Here is a 21,841-nt window from a genome sequence, read left to right as displayed (position 1 = left end):
CCACGGCCGCGCGTCGGGTGACGGGGACGGGACGGGACCGGGACCGGGGCCGGGGCCGGGGCCGGGCGTCGGGCGACGGGGCCGGGGCCGGGGCCGGGCGCCGGGCGTCGGGCGACGGGGCCGGGGCCGGGGCCGGGCGTCGGGCGACGGGGCCGGGGCCGGGCCGGGCGGGCGGCGGCGGCGGCGGCGCGCGCGTGTGGGCTGTGCAACCCGTCACGTGTGCACATAGTTTTATTACATCCTATGATGTAATAGCTTTTATACTGTAAAAAATGTTATCCACATTCCGATGTGGGATAAGCATTAAATCTTATTTAATGCTTATCTTTTCCCACAGCTCAATGTTTCAAGTACCCAACTTTAAACAATTATTTCTCACTCACCGGAAATCGGTTTTGAGTAAATAAATATACTACGATCATCTACTCGGAACGTAGATCGATCCTGTCCCATTTAATTATGCTAAATTAAATGTTTTCGGTACTCGAAAAATTCTCAAACATTGGTTACTCACAACCAATTTCCAACAAGAGGTCTAATTAATTTAGAAATTTCTGGTAGGATTATTGAAAATTGATTAATGTTCTTGAATTCACAACTTAATACTCCATCCGTCCGCTAAAAGTGGACCACTTTGGCTGGGCACTAGATTTAATAAAATTGATGATAATTTTGATGTAGTGGAGAAAGGGTCCTACCACTTTATGAGATGTGTGGTTGAGATTGAATTTGGGGTGATATTTTTGTAAATAAAGAGTATTTGTAAGGATAAAAGATTAAAGTGGATGATGAGACCATTTCTATAAAAGAAAAGTGATATACTTTTTACGGACGCCCGATATAGTAAAAGTGGTCACTTTTGGCGGACAGATGGAGTATTTTTTTAAGTGGAGAATTGTAATTATGAATTCACAGCTGAATTATGTATTCACAATTGAATTATCAGTGTTGGTTGTAAATTCATAACTAAAAATAGTGTTGGTTGTGAATTTAACTTTTATTAGTTGTGAATTCATAACTAGAAATAGTGTTGGTTGTGAATTCAAGTTTTATTGGTTGTGAATCCACAACTAGAAATAGTGTTGGTTGTGAATTCAAGTTTTATTGGTTGTGAATTCACGCGAATTCACAACTAACACTATTTATAGTTGTGAATTCACGACTAACACTATTTTTAGTTGTGAATTTCAAACTTTAAAACTTGAATTCACAACCAATACTTGTTATTCAGTTATGAATTTGAGTTTTAAAACTTGAATTCACAACCAAAATAAATCCTGGTTGTGAATTCCACTATTTGTGAATTCGTGGGTACTTGTAAAAATTTTATATGCAAGGGTAAAATGGTAAATGTGGGTATCTTTTTAATTTTTTTTTATCTTAGTGTGTATTTTTTAATTTTACTATTCCAAAGTGGCTATTTTCAAAATTCATTCTGAATGTTATGTAAGCACATGTATTAAGTCGGTGCTTTAAATGCATTATTACATTCAATATAAATAAATATTAGTAAAATATAGTATGATTTAAAAATATATAATGAGAATGATCGCAACTCAACGAGATTGGAAAGAAATTCAAATGGAGAGATTATAGATTGTCATATAGGTGAAAGAAGGGCTGGTCTTGGGTGCGACCGTTGCACAGTGTGCGACCCGCCCCGGCCCGCGCCCGACCCGGCCCGCAATCCAGACCCGAAATCCTAAATCCTAAATTATTACATTTGTTTATAATAATTATTACTTTTAATAAGCATGAAATATACATTTGTTCGCACAAATGTATACTTATATAAATATAGGTATTTTTCTTCATTTAATATACAATATTATATTTTCTAAACCCTAAATTCTATAAACTAAACCCTAAACCCTGTAAACTAAACCCTAAGCGTGAACACTAAACCCTAATAGGTGAAGACTAAACCCTAAGTCTGAATATTAAACCCTAATAGGAGTATTTACTTTTAATAAGCATAAGATATACATTTGGTCGCACAAATGTATACTTATATTAATATAAATATTTACCTTCATTCAATATAAAATATTATACATATCAATATACATTTATATGAACAAATGTATATATTATGTTTATTAAAAGTAACCATTATTATAAACAAATGTAATAATTATGAGTATGGGTCAAACCCACGCGGGTCAGGGTTCCGGGTCAGGAGGGCGGGTTTGGGCCGGGTCGACCCGTCGCACAGGTGTGCGACGGTCGCACAGGAGAATTAGCGGTGAAAGAATAGATTACCCTATTTTCCTATTATATACTCCCTCCATCCCGCTATTCATGGCACATGACTTTTCGGCATGGAGATTAAGGAGAAGCAAATTAGAGGAATAAGTAGTGTGGTCCACATCTTTGAGTTTGCGATTAAGGGATTATTAGTTATTTCTATTTTATTAATGTCAAAAAAGACTTTATTTTTTTCTTTATTAATTTTATTTTTAATAACCTGCATTTAAATTGATAATTTCTTAAAAATCGATAAAATGCCAAAAATTGAAAAAACTTAAAACTGATTCAGCATGATTCACATACTCCAAAAATTGAAATATGAATAAAGAACTTAAAAAATTTGGCGCCACTAATTTAGGATTAGGTTGGGCTCGATAAATTAAAGGTCCATAAAAATTCGGGCTTAAAAAGCCCGCTCAGTCGCCTCGATGGGATAGCTGAGCTTCGGGGCTGAAAAGCTCAGGATTTTTGGGCCACCAATTTTTTTAGTTAGTTATATATTAGAAAAAAATATTAAAATAGAAAATTAATCAAAATTAGAATCATTCATTCAACTATTAATATTTGTACTTATAATTTAACATACTTAATTTTCACTTATATTTTTTTTATTAAGCTATGAATATTTGATTTTTTTAAATCATGTAATATGGATGCACAAGAAGATGAAGAATACGGCAAAAAAGTTTCAAATGTTGTTGATATTGAATCTTTGATTTTTGATGATATTTACTACTCATTTCATCCCACCATAAGTGAGACAGTTCTTTTGGACACATGATTTAAGAAGTTGTTGTTTAGTGTATCAAATGTAATTAATTATATGTGTAATTAAAGATTTTTTTAAAAATTAGTTCAAAATAATTTCAAAAATAAGGGATGAGTATTAATTAGGTTGATGAAGAAAAATAAGGGTGTAATTAGTTTTATTAATAGAGTCTTAAATTCCCTAATCTTTACCGAAAAAGAAAACGACTCACTTTCGTCGGGACGACCCAAAAAGGAATACAACTCACTTTTGGTGGGATAGAAGGAGTATTTACTATTAAAACTTTAAATTTGTTTAAATACTTTGAAGTGTTATTTAGTAAACAAAGTTTTCATTTATTTATCGCTGTCTTTGACCTACAGTAGTATGATTTTGATTTTTTTTTGTATAAAGAAAAACACCCCGAAGGCTGAGGGGTTAGGCAGACCCCCAACCTGTAAATAACAAATCAATCAATATCACATACATGACGATACCCAAAAGTGACAACGCCCAATGAACAAAACATGACAAGATAAAATCACGAGAACTAATAACATACATAGACGTAAAAGTTCAAAACATCACGTAAAATATAAAGAACAAATAAGAACTAACTAGCATGATGGAAACAAAAATTGAAGTTAGGATAACCAATGTGGTCCATCCTAACTAGATCTAAAAAGCTAACGCGAAGCAGTATACAGATCAAAGATAGTGAGAATCGGGGTTTGATGCCCCCAACTTACCATGAAATCTGCAGGCCAATTCCCCTATATGTGTATATGAGTAAAACAGACCTGTAGGTGCTGAAGAATCAATCGAATTTAGTGATTGTATGATGAACACTAGTCGGACCATGGTGCTCAATAGACATGAGAGTAATGGCGGCAACAACATCCATCTGGACCCTAACGTGTGGGGAGAGATCCATAGCCAACCTAAGACCCTCAAGAAGAGCATAAAACTCAGTCTCGAAGCTGGAAACACCAAGGAAAGGTGTACAGAAACAAAGCTTCAACATGATCACGAACAACGCCTCCACATGTAGCTCGTTGGATCTGCGCATAAAAAGAACCATCTCTATTCAACTTCACCTATGGGGCATTAGGTGGGTGCCAACAAACCATAGTGAAATGAAGGACCCGCTTCACAGGGGAAGTTGCTGACATGGAATCCGCTTGGAAAGCACGCCAATGAGCTACGGTAAGCTTCCCCGATGCAATGAAGAGGCACAAATGATGAATAACCTGCGAAATAACATGAGAAGCATAGAAAGGAACCTGTCTATATTTGCGACAATTCCTCTCCGTCCAAATCAGCCACATAATAAAGCACATGACAAAAAATTAAATGTGTTGCTTGGGAGCCCTAGGAAAGGTACGTCTCCAGTGACCTAGTCTACGTGCAATGTCAGTGCTCATGTGAGAAGGTGAGTGCACCAAAAGAAACTAAGAGTCAAAGTGAATCTAAACAATGATCGTTGCCTCACTCCATAAAAATACATGCAACAGAGACTCGATACGAAGAGACACACAACAAGGACACATAGATGCGAGGAAAATACCACGCAACTGGAGACTAGAATCAATAGGGAGACGATAAAAAATGAGTGCCAAAGAAAAACAGATATGGTAGCGCCACTATAGCTTGAAAACTGAAGGCACATACCAAAGAAAAGAAGCGACAAATCCCAATATGCCTCCCTCCCCCCCTCCAAAGGCATGCAGGTTAGCTCCTAACTTAAGCAATGAATCTTCTTTTGCTCACCAACAGAGCCCAAAAAAAAAAAATCAAGCAATCAGTTGTTCTAAATCACGAACCACGCTCTGAAGGGGCTCCAATACGTGAAGAATATGGAGAGGAATGTAATTGAGAGTGCTCAGGCGTCCACCAAAGAAAAGGTGACGATGAGACCAGCCATGAATCTAATCAGTCAGCTTCTTTCGGACACCAAGATAATGAGGAACCCAACTATAACAACGGAAGATGGGCACTTGAAATTTCAAGTAAGTAAAAGGCGGAGCTAGGGATGGCAATCGGGTACGACGGGTATGGATAGTGACTATCCATACCCATACCCACGAACTAAATGGATAGTGATTGCTACCCACGAAACTATTCATGGATATCAAATGGTATCCAAACCCGCTACCCGCGGATACCCGCTACCCGTCGGGTATCCGCGAAACTCGCTATCCGACGGGTATCCATCACCAACTATCCGACGGATACCCGCTATCCGCCGAATACCCACTATCCGCTGGATACCCACGAAATAAAATTTAAATATAAATTTACAACAAATTTAATAGAAAAAAAAAATCAACACAAATAGCATAGTTCAAATCCACAAAGAACAATGTTTAAATTCAAATTCACAAAGAACAATATTCAAATTCATCAACTAAAATATAAATTCCAACAAAGAACAATGTCTATAATTGCTCGACAGTAGAAATAGAACCCTCTTCATTCAACTCTTCTTCTTCATCTTCAAGACAAGTCCAAAAGCTTCCATTCTTTCATTTAGCTCAGTATTAGACTTTGGGCCTTATTGTTTGGGCCTATTTTAAAATATAAAATACTAGCCCATAATCTCAAAATATGTATTTAAAGCCCATATTTTATAGAATTTTTTGTGGATATTTGACGGGTAATTGACGGGTAATTGGCGGGTATTTTTCGCGGGTAAACGGGTTTCGTGGGTATGGATAGTAAGTATCCAAACCCATACCCACGAACTAAATGAATAGTGAATTGTACCCATGAAACTATCCGTGGATATCAAATGGTATCCAAACCCACCCTAATGGGTTCGGGTTTTCGCGGATATCCACTACCCGCGGGTAGATTGCCATCCCTAGGCGGAGCCCCACACAAAATATGGTGTTTTTATTTTGCGATACATCTCTTATTATTAAACTGCAATTTTATATAAAAACGAAAAGAAAAAACCTAAAAAAAACCCTTGAAAGCACAGAAAAAGCAGACTAAGGGCCGAGCCTCATTAAAACCTTTTTACGGAAAATCCAAAGGAAAAAACCGTAAAAAGAAAAAAGAGTACTCGTCTACAAGACGAAAAAAGAACGAAGGAAAGAGCGGAAGAGAAAGTTTCCAGAACTCCGACCTAACCATCGTTCCCAAACAATCTCGGCTCTAACCCCACTAAAACCAAAACCCAAATAGAACGAAAGGCAAAAGGCCGGTGAGACGCCGTCGCCAATGCCAACCTCAAACGAACCCAAACCAAAAGAAGGGAAAGTACACGGCTGGTTATACGCCGTCGCCGTAAGCACCCCCACAACCAACAACCCAACCAAACCCCACAAAAAGTAGAAAGGATAGTGGTGGACGTCGCCAACCACCAAATAATTTCCGCGGAATTACCAAAATAAATTAGTATAATGGTAAGCAGGGTCGATCCCACAGAGAGCAGTTAAAAATCATTCAAATCCCTAATTCTATAAAATCGGTGATGCCACCACGCCTTACTTTTAAGAGAAATTAATTAAACTAAGAATGAAAATTAATCAAATAAAATACTCTTGAATTAAATCAATAAAAAGGGTAATTCGGCTCAAATAAATCCACTCTAATTCAACTCTGATCATCGGCGCAATAGTTAATTAATCCCTATCAACCAACCAGTTATAGGATATCGTGAAATGCAACGGACGTACCCCAATTCCTACTTACGGTGTCGATAAACAGCTGGAGACGCCAGACCTGCTTATTTCCCTTATTAAAATATAACCTAGCTGGAGACGCCAGACCTAGATTTAATATTCTAATATCATTACGATGAAGGAACCCAATTTATATCAATTATCCTAGAGACGCTAGTAATAATTAATATACTAATTAATTCCTACTACGAACATGGTAGCTTTATCACTAATCAGCCCTATTCCAACAATTACGGATTGGAGGTGCTAATTGACTGTAATCCAATTAAACTTAAGTTGGCCAGACTTAAATAAAATCGAAATTATCTTTAAACCCTAGGAATTAATCGGAATCAATAGGAATCAATTTTAAACCAATTAGGTCTCACAGATCATTAAATTAGAGTTTCATTATTCTCGCCGAATTAAAAAGTTAGCTACTCATACTTAAAATAAGAACAATCAAATAAATAAAATTAAACATAAGGAAAATAATCAAACAAAGGCTAACGAAATAAATTGCAAGAAACTAAATTAACACTTGAACCAATTGAAACTCGTCCGCTCCTTCGCTCCAATCCAGCCGCAATTCAAGAGATAAAAGTAAATAAACAAAAGAACTCTATGCTAAAAAAAACGTGTAGAGATAATTGCATGAAAACTAAGAATTGTATGGAATAAAAGGTCAACTGCTACTAAACTAAAATTGCGGCTGTATCAAGTTAATTGAATAAAGAAAGATGACCTAACATGATATATCTATGCAGCTCCCCCAAAAGCTTAGGGAATTAATCCCTAAAAAAATGCCGCTAAATCTAAAGTATGGGCTTCGGCCCTCTCCCCTAAATTAAGTCCAAATAATTTAAAATAAGAGTTTTGAGCTTCATAAAAAATATAACAATTATTTCAAAGCCCAATCTCTACTATCTTCAAACTTCACACTAATCCTCATCAAAAGCTTGTTTTTCTCCAATTCCTCCCATCTACAGCTCCATCTCCAATTCTTCGAATCCCTACGCCAAAACATTGCAAACTATGCAAAAATCACATAAAATCAAGGCGAAACATGCACTAAACTAAGCAGCTAAAATACACACATCAGATAGCTACCCGGCCGGTTATACGCCGTCGCCGTAAGCATCCCACTGCCGTGAACCCAAGTCAATCGGAGGATTAAAACCAGAGTAAAAAAGTTTTGGCCGGTGAGACTCCGTTGCCAGAAACTAATCATCCTCAAACACACAAACCAAGAAGATGTAAACCACAGGTAAGCAGCAAGGGTAGCTACACGGTCGGTTATACGTCGTCGCCGCAAACACCCCCCCTGCCTACCAAAAGCTCAGATCTCTGCAATGACCTCTGAGCTCTGATCTGGTCTTTGAGCTGCAAGCTCTGGCCTCTTCTCAGGCCTTGGGACTGCTATATCAATGCTCTGGCATTTTAGCAGCTCTGCTCTTAACTCTTCCCTTAACTCTGTGTTTTCTGCTCTGGCATCTGCTCTGACCGTGGAGCTGCGCTGCGCTGGTCTCTGCTCTGACATCAGAACTACTCTGCTCTGTCCTCTGTTCTGCTCTGCCGTAGTCTCTGCTCTGACCTTATGGTCTGGTCTCTGCTCTGACGTAACTCCAGTCTCTGCTCTGACCTTTTGAGCTGCTCTGCCATGGTTTCTGCTCTGATCTTTTGAGCTGCTCTGCTCCAGTCTCTGCTCTGCCATCTGAACTGCTCTGCTCTGCCCCTCTAATCTGCTCTGCCTTAGGCGCTGCTCTGACCTCAGAGTTGTTATGCTCTGGTCTCTGCCATGCCATTTGTAATGAGATGCTCTGGTCTCTACTGGTCTCTGCCCTGCCATTTGAAAGAGCTGCTCTGCTCTGGTCTCTGCTGTGATCTCTGCTCTGACCTTTGAAGTGATCAGCTCTGGAATCAGAGTTGCTCTGCTCTGGTATACAGAGGCTTCTGAGCTGAAAACATCGACTATCCTCATCAATGTTTAATGTGAACAACACTATGAGTCGCCATATCCATAATAACCGCCGAGTTAATTTCCTCAATTGCATAGGGCCACCATCCATCAACTCGATCCTGATTAGCCATAACATCCGCAGCTCGATTTTCCTCACGAAAAATATGTGACACCTGCAAGCGAAAATCCAATAGTTTGGCTAGCGTTTGTTTCCAGAGAGCAACAAAACGCCAAGGAACATCCACTCTTCTCGAGTGAAGAAGCTGGACCACATACTCCGAATCTGCTTCAACCCACCCAAAGATAAAGCCAACCTCGATTATGAGCAATTGAGATTGCGTGAATAACAGCCAACAACTCAGCTTCAAAGGCAAACCCACGACCACCCTTAAAGTGAAAACAACCGCGCACCCAACCCCAGCTATCTCGGAAAACCCCTCCAGCCGCAATATTACCTGGCGACCCATGAGCCGACCCATCCGTATTCACCTTCATCCAACGAACAGCCGGAGGCCACCAATGAACCTCGATCAATGTAGGCGGGGGCATAGCTCTGGTAGCTTCTCCAAGACTACGAAGAATAAGATAATCCGACCAAGAGTTGTTGGAACACCCAACACTTAATTTTCAACTTCACTTATATAAAATATCTATTAAAACACCCAACACTTAATTGCCTAATACAATGCCCTTTGTGTTACCATTTCTTCATTCAAAACACATTTTCTAACAGTTTATTAAAACTTTTGCCTTTCAAACCACACCATGTTTTTTGTGGACGGATAATGTGTTATGTAAAAGTGTCAAAACAATACATTTTTGTGGACGGATAATATGTTATGTAAAAGTGTCAAAACAATACATTAATTTCTAGATATTTATGTCAAAACATTACATTATTTCGGACGAAGAGAGAGCGATGAGAGCCCTAACCCTAACCCTTGACCTTGCTTCTCCGATATTCTAACTACGCCGCTGGTCGCCTGTTGCTGCCGTCCGATGACTAATCACGGCGATGATCGTCCCTCGGCTGGCGGTCTGAATCTCCCTACTCTCACTAGCAATTTCACTCCGTGCTTGAAGACTAATCTTGAAGGTTCTTTGAAGACATCGATTAATCAAAACCCTAGCCATGCGAACTCCAACAGGGACGATGGAAATTTGCTACGAAACCCTTCTCGGGGAAAGGAAGTGGTCGATGGTTCTGTTCTTGACAAAGCGCCGATTGGAAGTTCCTATGCCGATATAGCTACCAACCGTGCGCCGAGACGCCCGGATTTACCTGCTCATCATTATCATGCGCTGCGACCCACAAAGGAGGGAGACCAGTTCTTCCTTAAAATCCCCAAGGAATTGATTCGCAAAGAGATCGCTCAATTCTCTCATGCTTTAACTGGAAGACTGCTGCTAAAGAAGGGTGAAAAACCTAGGACTGCCATGACGTTTAAAGACGAACTGCAAAAGTTATGGGGCATCAACGCTTCTTGGAAACTTATTCCCTTGGGCAAGGGATACTACACGTTGATTTTCAACAATGCTGAGGATAAGCTCCGCGCTAAAGCTCAAGTTATTTGGGAAGTTTCTGGTGGACACCTGCATCTTAGAGAATGGGTGAAAAACTTTGACCCGTTCAAAGAACACTCCTCGTTGGCAAACGTTTGGGTGAGGATACACTATTTGCCCATTGAATACTGGAATGTTGAAGTTCTCACAGGCATTGCTCGTTTTGTGGGACACCCGTTAAGGGTTGATGGAACTTCAGCTAAAAGAGACTTTGGCCAATTCGCCAGAATTCTTATCGAAATAGATATTTCTAAACCTTTGCCTAATACTCTTCTTGTTGATGGAGATGACGTTGCTTTTCATGTCGAATTTACATATGAATCTCTCCCTTTTTTTTTGTTCCAGATGCAAAACAACAGGACATACTCTCGAGAAATGTCGGAAAGGAAAATCCTTCGGTGGGGAAGGATCACGGAATGCTGGAAATCAGCCACAAAACACACAAGGGAAGGCCATGGACTTGAGTAAACAATGGCAACTTGTTCCCGAGAAGGATCAGCTGGATCAAAGCGTTGATCATGTTGATTTGGACAAGGGAAGTGGCTTCGCGATTCATGAAACAAATCTTCATGAGAGAGATATTTCACGATCGGCTGAGAGCCTCAGAACGCCGAGAATGACTGATACTGTTAATGGTCTTGAAGTGCTGAAGGAAGTTAATGCTATGGAGATACATTATCAGGATAAGGTGAGTCCTACAGCTGGGAGGAGTACACCGAGTGCCCTTGAGACTTCGAAGCACAATTCGGGAAACAGATTTGAGGTTTTGACTAGCAGGGGAGAGCAGATAGATACGGAGGCTTCTAAACAACCTGTTACTATACCAGATCAAGAGATTGGAACTTCATAGGACGAGGAAGAAGTTGATGCCGAGATAATTATGGAATCCGATGGAAAATTCAATGAGGAAGATACGGAGGTTCCAGGATTGATAAATGAGCGCAGGATTCTAGAAGCGACACGTGCCGAGGCTGTGGCCATCGAGAATGCGATGAAAGCTCAGCGTCTGGAACAAATATTAGCTATCGCCAAAGCTCCTATGAAAATGGGGTCACCGCCAAAGAAAAGGGGCAGACCTTCAAAGCAAGCTTTTGCGGCCAAAGCTGCCAAGGCTGAAGATAATAAAGTTGTTGAACACAATACAGCGGCTCGTGAGAGCATTAAGAATCGGCTGTGGCACTCAACAGATACAGGGTATAAAGCGCGAGATTTCGTTATTGAGAACAGTTCGAGAGCTAGCATTGTGGCTATGGATAATGTTGCTAAGGAAAGCTAGGCTGCCGAAGTGGAAAGAAGTGAAGCTTCTTCCGCTCGTTCGCAACACTCTACATGAATGTTGTTGCATGGAACATCCGCGGGATGACGGATGAGTCCAAGCGTTTGCTTAAAGAACATTGCAATTTTGGCTTGATCGAGCCTAAAACTACTTTTCATAGAGTTCGACACTCTTTTTGGAATTCTTTAAACCTTATTCCGGTGCATCAAAACTGCCGGACTCCGCGTTGCTCTAATATTTGGGTTCTTTCTCATCCGTCTGTGATCTCCACGGTGATTTTCTTGTCTGATCAGATTGTGGTGGTTGACTGTAGTTGGAATTCTTTGCACTTTAGAATTGGGATTGTTCACGGCTCCAATGAACAGGTTCTTCGCCGTGATCTCTGGTCTGATATTCTTCGTCTTCTCACTACTAACACTATTATCATTGGACATTTCAATGCCATCAAAGGGGCTCACGAACGCATCAGCATTGTTATGCCTCACCGCGGTTCGTGCTGGGAATTCTGCAATTTTATTAATGATTCTCATCTTATTGAATCTCCCACGGAGGGTTTGCGTTTTACTTGGTCGGGGCGCAGATTCTTGCCACGCCATGTGGAATCGATGCTGGATAGAGCTTTATTTTCGGCCTTCTTCATCTTTTTTATCAAAGCTGCTAGATCTTAACCAATCCTCAGCACAAATCAAGGCCTCAACCATTTCCGGCGCCAAAGAACTTCTATACGGTGATAGAACACGTCCTCCCATACTAAATGCACACTCTGAAGCAACACTAGATATGGGGACAGCTAAGATATCTCTGGCCATCTCAGCAAGTACAGGATACCGTGGAGTATTGGTCGACCACCACATCAAAATATCAAACTGGTCGACGTCATTCTTACCCATTTTGTGTTGCTTCTCAGTGAGGTAGATGGTGAGCTCGTTTGCATCAAGATCATCACAATCTTCTTCACTCTCTTGCAATGACACAAGGCTAAGTGCACTACGACGTTCCGACCTCCTCTCTCTAACTCCTGAAGATGTAGAAGCACTTGCTCGTGGTCGAGATGTGGGTGCCACCTGATGATATGCCTTATAAAGCTCAAATAAGGCCTTCAATAAGCTTGTCACCTCACTCACCAAAACAGCAGCACGTTCTTGATCATACACCGACTTGAAGCATTTCTCAACATGCTTCAACTTTTGCCTAGGGTCCAACACAACAGCAATATAAAGAAGCCTATTCATATTGGGATTTGATTCGACATCCTCCAACCAATATTTTCCAATCTTCGCCCTCATCTTGGTAGCCATCGAAGACACCTCAAGATCTTCACTCACCTGCAACTCAGCAACAAGATCAAATATATCACACATCTCAACAAAGAAGAGGTGTGAAGTAGCATATGAAGTCCCGGATGCAAGAAGAGTTAGGTCGTAGAATTTCTTGAGGTATTCTATGATCTTCTTAACAATCACCCAATCTGCCGCTTCAGGTGGTCCAATGGGCCCATTGTCGAATTTTTTGTTCTTCAAGTCCTCTGTATAAGAAGAGAACATATTCCCACACACCCCGAACACCTCCTCATACGGCTCAGCTGACTCTAACATAAGATATGTTGAGTTCCACCGTGTTGGGACATCCAAACACAATTGCTTCTTGGATTCAATCTTGACTAACTTTGCATAGTCATAAAACTTTGAAGCTCTTGCTGGGGAGGCCTTGATCCACTTCACTGCTTCTCTAACTCTGTGAACCGACAAACCAATCTCAAGTAAACCCTCCTTCACAACCAAGTTCAAGATGTGGGCTGCGCAACGCATATGGAGGTAACCTCCATCGAGAACTCTAGAATGCACCTCATCAAGATAATAGTTCACATATCTTACTGCCCCATCGTTTGCTGTTGCATTGTCTAGCGTGCAACAAAGCAATCTCTGCAAGCCCCAATCCTTCATCGACATCACAATAGCCTCACCAATATCAATGGCTTTGTGACTAACGATCTTGACAAATGTAATGATCTTCTTATGTAATCTCCAATCCTTACCAATGAAGTGTGCAGTAACACACATAAAATTGGTGTTGTTTATTGAAGTCCAGCTATCTGTGGTCAATGAGACCCTACCCATGCCCTTCTTGGTGAAGAAAGTCTTCAACCTATCTTTCCGCTCCAAGAAGATCTTCACACAGTCAGCTCTGATCGTTTGCCTTGTAGGAATTTGGAACATTGGGCAAGCAGCAGCAACAAATTTTTGGAAGCCCTCCTTTTCCACATGTGTGAATGGGAGCTCATCAAGGATAATCATCTCAGCCAAAGTGAGTCGAACAAACTTCTGATCAAACTTCCAAGCTGACAATGAGCTAGTTCCATCCGTGCTGGCAGGTGTGAAATACAATACAGTTTGACCTTCCGTTGTATTTTTATGCTTTTTGGAGCACGAAGTAGTGTGGTTCTTGAGGCCATTCGTCCCATTACGGTATGAATCGGCGCAAATTACAGCTCCACATGTCTTGCACTTCCCCTTGCGCGTCTTCTCCGGAGGATCACCTTCTTCAACCCACATAAGTGTGAAACCTTTCCAATGATCTGAGCGTGCACTTCCTTTTTTCCTTTTCTTTGATACACCACTTTGAGATCCGGTTTGTATTGTTGCTTCCCCGTCTTCGCCGATAGGAATATCCTCTAACCCATCATCATCCATATCATCATTCATATCAATAGCGTCTTCCTCAACACGATTACTATTGCGAGAAGATGCCATAACAATGTAGCAAACTACAATATAAATAAACACACTCATTTAGTCATTTAGAAACTGAATTCATAAAGAACATTGTCATAATAACTCAAACTAATTTAGAAACAATCAATCAAGCCAACTGAAATCATAACACTTGAGTCATTTAAACATTCAATCTTGATATCAATCAAGAGCAGCTCGTCTCATTTCTTATAATTGTTAGATAACTTAGATCATTGATGAAGCCATCCAATCCATAATGCTTGACGCTTTCGCAACTCATTCATCATTAAAGCACTTTTAATATAAGATTCTAGTCAATTCTGATTTACTCTCAACTCTCACACTTGCTACTTTCAATTATATCAACGTTAAAATAGCAATCACCCTACCCCTCGAGATCCCTAAATAATTATCTCTTGGAGCTATATATTTTCACATCAAATGGGACAGCAAAAAAATAAAAGTCAAGATCACAGATCTCAAAACCACAAACAAGAAATGCACAAATGCAGGGAGATTAGAGATATGAGATATCGATCCAAAGAAGCACAAGTTACAGCCGCTGTATTACCACACAAAAAAATTCCCTCGAAAATAAATAAAAAACAAGAAGCATAAAACTAAACTGAATCAAACATTCAATCTCAACTGAATCAAACATTCTGAACTCAACTGAAATCTAAAGCCAACTGAATTCATAACACATTGAGTCATTTTAAAAAAAAAGGAAGAAGAAGAAGAAGAAGAATCGTACCTAGGGAGTGGGGACGGCTGGCGGCGTCTGCTGGGAGCTCGGAGGCGGCGCGGTTGCTGGAACGATGGCGGCAGGCTGGCAGCTGCGTCCTGCGTGGCTGGGAGGCGGGCGGAACTCGACCTGGCGGCTGGCTGGTGACGACTCGCGGGAGGCCGCCGCTGGGTCGTGGCAGCCGACAGGTGGCGGGTGACGACGGAGGCCGGCGCCGCGCGAGGAGGCTGGGAGAGGCGGGCAGCAAGGAAAGTTTGGAACTTGGAAGTTTCGAACTTGGAACAGAGGGAGGCGCCGAGGAAAGGAGGGAAGGAACTAGGGCTGGGATGTGTTTTGGTTTTGAAATTAATTAAATTAATTAAATAATTTAATATATAATTAATAAAAAAACCGGGTAATTCGGGTATACCCGATACCCGATCGGGTATACCCGATACCCGATTTATTCCCCACCCTAATACCCGATCCCGAACCCGTATCCCGAAAAAATCGGGTATAGGGTACCCGATACCCGATTTTTTCGGGTCGGGTAATAGGGTACCCTATACCCGAACCCTATTTTCCCACCCCTAATCGGGACATTTGAAGCCTATGAGTTTTAGTCGGTCGACTATCTTTCCGACTCATCTCTTTTACGCAGATGACGTCATCTTATTCTGTCGTGCGACTATTCGTAATGCGAGGAAGATTCAAGAAATTTTTTATTACTATGGGGGCCTCTCGGGTCAGAGCTGCAATCAAGAAAAGTCTAATCTTTTCTTCTCCCGTCGTGTCCCCACTGATAGGCGTTGTCAGATCTATCGCGCTCTTGGGTTTTCGGTTGGTAACCTGCCGATGACTTACTTGGGAGTTCCTATATTTGTTGGTCATCCTCGAGCCGCTTATTTTATGACCATCTTTGATCGGATTGTTCAGAAGTTTGCTCGCTGGAAAGGAATTCAGCTATCCATTGCTGGCCGATTTTGTCTTGTTAAATCTGTGATTCAAAGCTCGATTGTCCACTCTATGATGATTTACAAGTGGCCCAAATCTCTTCTTCATTCTTTGGACAGGAAGTGCAGGAATTTTGTGTGGACCGGTTGTACTGAGCAACGTCCGAGCTGCCCGGTCAGTTGGGGAAGAACGTGTTCTTCTTGGGAAGAGGGAGGATTGGGAGTTCGTTCTTTCACTTTAATGAACCAATCTTATCTCATGAAACTTGCCTGGAAGATGATCAAGGGGGTGGATTGGGCTCATCAAGTTATGTGAACCCGTTATCTCACGATCTTTGGGTACGCGAAAACTAACATTGCCAACTCTTCCGTTTGGCTTGGTATAAAGGATGAAGTTAACCAGCTGGTGGATGAATCTTATTTCTGGAAAGATGACTGGCTTGGTTATATGTTGATCGACAAATTGCATATCCCACATTACATGCATGATTTTCTGAACTTCTCGGTAAAAGATTACTTCTTTGACGGTGTCTGGCACTTCTCTGCTGCTTTTGTGAATCGTTTCCCTGAGGTTGTTGCTGATATTTTACGCCTTCCTATGAATGGAGATGCGGATGTCAGGTTTTGGAAGCATTCAATTTCTGGTGAGGTTTCTGCTAAATTAGCTTTTTCTAGTCGTTGCCATCGTTTCCCTGAGGTTAACTGGGGAAAATAGATTTGGGAGCCATACATTCCGATGCGACGTTCTATTCTTTGCTGGAGGGTGATTCATGGTAGGCTTCCCACGATGGATATTCTTATCAGACAAGGGTTGATAGAACCTAATGGTTGCTATCTTTGCTTGAGCAGCGCAGAATCTATCTCGCATATTTTTTGGAACTGTCCAAAGGTGAATTTGATTTGGAGGGAATTTCTTGTTTGGTTTGATAAAGAGGATCTTATTGACTGCTTGGACATTCATTCCTTTCTGGTTTTGGCTTGGTCGACTAATTTCAGTTCTCAACTTCGGACTTTTTGGAAAGCTGGCGTTATTTCTTTGATTTGGAAAATTTGGGACATTCGAAATTCCAAGATTTTCGAGAATATCAACTTTGATGCTCAACGAGTGTTGGTTTTTGTTAAATCGTTCTTCAAAGAGATTGAGATCAATTTCCACAACATTGGCTCCACTGACAGTACCTGGTCGGATTATCTGATTACTAGGAAGCTTGGGATTACGCAGAGAGCTAAGCCGCCGCCTCGCATGATTGAGGTTCATTGGTGGCCTCCGACTAATCATTGGATGAAAGTTAACACGGACGGCTCAGCTCTGGGCGCGCCGGGTTTGATTGCTGCAGGAGGTGTTTTTCGGGATAATTGGGCGGTGGTTCGTGGCTGTTTTCATATCAAAGGTGGAGTGGGATTCGCCTTTGAAGCGGAACTTCTGGCTGTCATTACAACAATCAATCTGGCCCATGATCGAAATTGGAGGAACTTATGGATCGAGGCTGATTCTATATATGTAGTGAGGCTCCTGGAAACTCGCTCTTCTGATGTACCTTGGTGTTTTATGAATTTTTGAAAGAACACGCTGAGGCTTTTACAAGATTTTCAACTTATTATTACACATATATACCGGGAGGGAAATCAACCTGCTGACATCATGGCCCACAACGACCGTGCGGAAGGATGGTGGCCGTTTGCTATCGATGATATTAAATTGGCTGTGGCCAAAGACATGTCCACACACAGTCATGTGCGTACGGTTCTGGGATAGTTGTTGGTGTTCGGTGTTGAAAGAGAGGGGCGTGTTGAGCAGGTTTCATGCTCGGTTGTTTGTTTTTTCGGACTTATTGTACTGCCAGTGTGAGCCTCTCCGGTACAGCTCGAGCCCGGTCGACTCTCTGGTGCGATGCTCGGAGCTGACTTCCAGCGCTGAGAAGGTCAATGCAGCGCTGCACAGACGGACTCTCGACAGCCTGCTCTGCTGGCGCCAAGCTTAGATCAATCGTTGCGGCTCGGAGCTACTCTTCCTCGGAGTGATGAATTGGGCAACTTGGAGCTGCGGCGATAACATGGAGGTTAGCTGGACGTGGATCTACTCTGGTGGGAATTTCTATCGCATGTTGGCGGCTCCTCGGAGGAATGGGCTTTCTTTTTTAGCTGCGGGCAAAAGTTTGAATGGCTTTGATTCCTGGCGACGGAGCCTCACCGGCCGGAATCTTGAGCTTTTCAGGATTGTTTGTGAGGAACTAACGGCGACGGCGTATAACCGGCCGAATAGTTCCAACCGTCGTGTTTTTGGGTTTAGGTACTTTAGAAAGCTACAGGCGACGGCGTATAACCGGCCGTGTAGCTTTGCTTTTGTTGATTGGCATTGTGGCGACGGCGTCTCACCGGCCCTTTGCCTTATCTCTGCTTGGGTTTTACGAGAGCTACCGGCGACGGAGTCTCACCGGCCGCGTAGTTTGGCTTTTGTTGTTTGGCATTTTGGCGACGGGGTCTCACCGGCCTTGTGCTTTTGCTTTGTTAGTTTTCTTTGGAGGAGAGCCGGGATTGTTTGGGGACGATGGTTAGGCCGGAGTTTCGGAAACTTTCCCCTCCGCTCTCCTCCTTTTTTGCTTTCTTTCTTAGACGGGTACTCTTTTTCATTTTCTCGGTTTTTCCCACTGGGTTTTCCGTGAAAAGGTTTTAATGAGGCTCGGCCCTTAGTCTGCTCTCTTGTGCTTTCAAGGGTTTTCTTAGGTTTTTTCTTTTTCTTTTTAATTAAATCGCATTTAATAATAATGCCAATTTCAATAATTTAGCCACAACTTCAACGGGTCCCTCTTTTTCTATAGTTACTTACCAAATTTCTTCTTTTGGATAAAACGCATGTATTGAAATTTTCTAAACATAGAATAATTGCAGCTACAGTCAAGGAAAATAGTACTTTACCAAAGGCTACTGTAAAAATAAAGTCTATATGATGGAAGAAGTCTATGGCTTATTATTTTTATTTTCACTTTCTATTTTCGATTTCTAGAGTTGATGACGTTATGTTGGTTTTGAGTCGAGTTTATGGTATCATGTTGGATTTTAATATTTAAAGAAAAAAATTATTTGAATGAAATGTTTTAAAATTGAAAATCTATATTGAGAATGAGTTTGATCGATTTTTGGATCATTTGTAATTATGTGGAATCTCAATAATTTCAATTTTTCAGTTAAAATGAAGTATTGTGTTAATGGCGTGACTCATGTTGAAACGACTATTCATGATTAAGAGACGAAGATATAGAGTTTTTTTTTTTAGACGAAGATATAGAGTTGGCATAGGTATTTTCAATAAAAATGATCGAACTGAAACATACAAAATTTCAATAATTAACATAACAAAAGTTTAAATATTCATGGAGGGAAAAATAAAATATTACGTTTTAAATATCTCTTTGTAAGAAGACTGTCCAAACTTTTGATTTATTTCCAGTCAAAACCCACTCGGATTTCAATAGACAAGTCATTTTCCACATGACATGAAGATAAGTTTATTGATGAGAGAGTGGATTTTCCTATCATTATATCTTATACCGCATCAAAATGGCCCAAATGGGAGGAAGTTTCATATAGCTTTATTTGACTTGCTATAAAATCCTCTCAAAATCGTCATAGTCATAGTCATAGTCATAGTCATAGTCATCGCCTTATTAATTTTGACACTATTGATTTTGACACATATATATAGGTCAATCTTTAAATTCAATACAATCAAATGTTAATAAAATTATAAAATCATCATCGGAAAAAAGGATTCAATGAGAATGACTAAATATGAATGAATTTGGAACGTGAGATTTCAAATCTTTTGGTTAATATTTATTCGAATTAATCGTGTGAAATTAGAATAACAAATCAACCAATATAAATTTATGAATAAATTTATGTGACGCACGAATAATCATTCTTATCTTACTCGAATCCTGAACGGGGTAAAAATTTCAACACACTAACTGAATACGATTATTCATGCATTACAAGATGCATATTCGTAGCTTATTCGTAAATTTATATTTGCTTATTCATTATTCTCATTTATGACGAAAAATAGTATTTTCACTATATATTTATCATACATCACCAAATATAACTTTGGATCTGAATATTAACAATTTTGATCCATAAACCAATCTTAAACAATTTTTTCCGCTCTTATGGAGTATCATTTAATATCAAACGTCCTTCACCGTAGTCAATATTTTTCTTAGTCGGTCTCGTTTAATTTTGATTAGATATCCATAAACTACATGGCCTTAACTTGTGCTAATTATCTCCTAATGTATATATTGCCTAATAAGTGCTCAGCACTTTTTAAATAACATTAACATGACTTCCAAAAGAGATGTACTTAATAAAAATATAAAACACAAAATAAAATTTGTTAATTGGGAAAAGTACTCACATCTATAACCGATAATTTAAAATGGCCTATTCTTATAAAAAAAAAATTGATCATATGTCCAATTATATAGTGAATGGTCTAATATATCATTGGATATTGATGAATTGTTATTGCTTTTTGTGAAAAGTCTTAAACTTTTTTTATACAAGTACGATTGTGTAAGAAAGTGTATGAAAAATATGCAATTATTAGATTTTTTGTTGATGTCAGTTAAGAATATTTAATTTTTTTATTTATTTTGAAGATTAAACTATAATTTAAAATTTTGAATTATTTCATTATATATGAAAAAATTAAAATACATGGTTCACCATTAAGTTAAACCGGCTAGCTCTTAAGATATAGGTAGTCGACCGCAAAAGTAGGTAGTCGGTTGGCGGTATGAGGTAGCCGCTAGCCTCCTTTTTATTTTTCAAAATTAAAAGGAATAAATTCATAGTACAATTGTTTTACAGGTTTTTAACTTATAAATTAATGTGAATATATAGTCACCGACTAATAATTCATGACATATAGTATTTGATAATTAATCAAACACAAACGTAAATACAAAATAAATTTAAGAGTATACGACATTTTGAGGCAAAAGTTAAACTACACAAAGAGAAAAAGAGATAAGCGTCCATATTATAGTGTAAATTGAATGAATTGATGTAGTGTTATAAAGTATTGAATTATTAGAAAAAACATCTTTATCATTTGTTTTTGTTTTATTGAATTAGTGTAATTAAATGATTTTCGTGTTAATAAATTTTTTGGTGAGCATGTTTATAGAGATGATTTATATGGTGATAAAATTAAGAAACAATATACTCGCGTGACCATTTTAAAGAAGGAAACACAATATATATTTGTCCACTAATTGAAAAAACATAAAATTTGGCCATTTTTTATATCTTTTAGGACTGATTTGCCCTTAATTAGGGCGGACCGGATTTGGGGTGGATTCGGGTTTGCGCGCGGGTTAGACACACATGGCACTATTAGTGACATTAGTGCTATATACTCAGTGTTGCACGAATGGTACTTATGGCCATATTAGTGCCACTAGTGTCATATACCTGTGTGTTGATATTATTTAGATGGATAAAGTTATATGACAATTTTGAACACTTCCCCGTAGGGCTTAGATTATCCATTTAGGATTTAAATTCTCCATTTAATGTGCTGCACGAATGGTACTTATGGCCATATTAGTGTCACTAATGCCATATACTCTCTTATGTATTGCACGAATGGTACTTATGGCCATATTAGTGTCATTAGTACCATATATTTAGATTTTTTTTTTCGATTGGCACATATGACACTAATAGTGCCATATGTACCTAACCCGCGCGCAAATCCGAATTCGAATAGAATCCGGTTCACCCTAATTTAGGGGGGTGTATTCGTTCCTGATTTTTATAGATTTCTGCAGACTTTTAAAATCCGGGTGTATTAGTTCAAGACTTTTAAAAGTCTTTTAAAATCTGGGTGTATTAGTTCAAGACTTTTAAAAGTCTTTTAAAATCTAGGTGTATTCGTTCAATACTTTTAAAAGTCTATGA

Source organism: Salvia miltiorrhiza, chromosome 5 (genome assembly GCF_028751815.1).
Source record: "Salvia miltiorrhiza cultivar Shanhuang (shh) chromosome 5, IMPLAD_Smil_shh, whole genome shotgun sequence".
In the NCBI taxonomy this organism is placed as follows: domain Eukaryota; kingdom Viridiplantae; phylum Streptophyta; class Magnoliopsida; order Lamiales; family Lamiaceae; genus Salvia; species Salvia miltiorrhiza.
Note: the sequence above shows the minus strand (reverse complement) of the source record.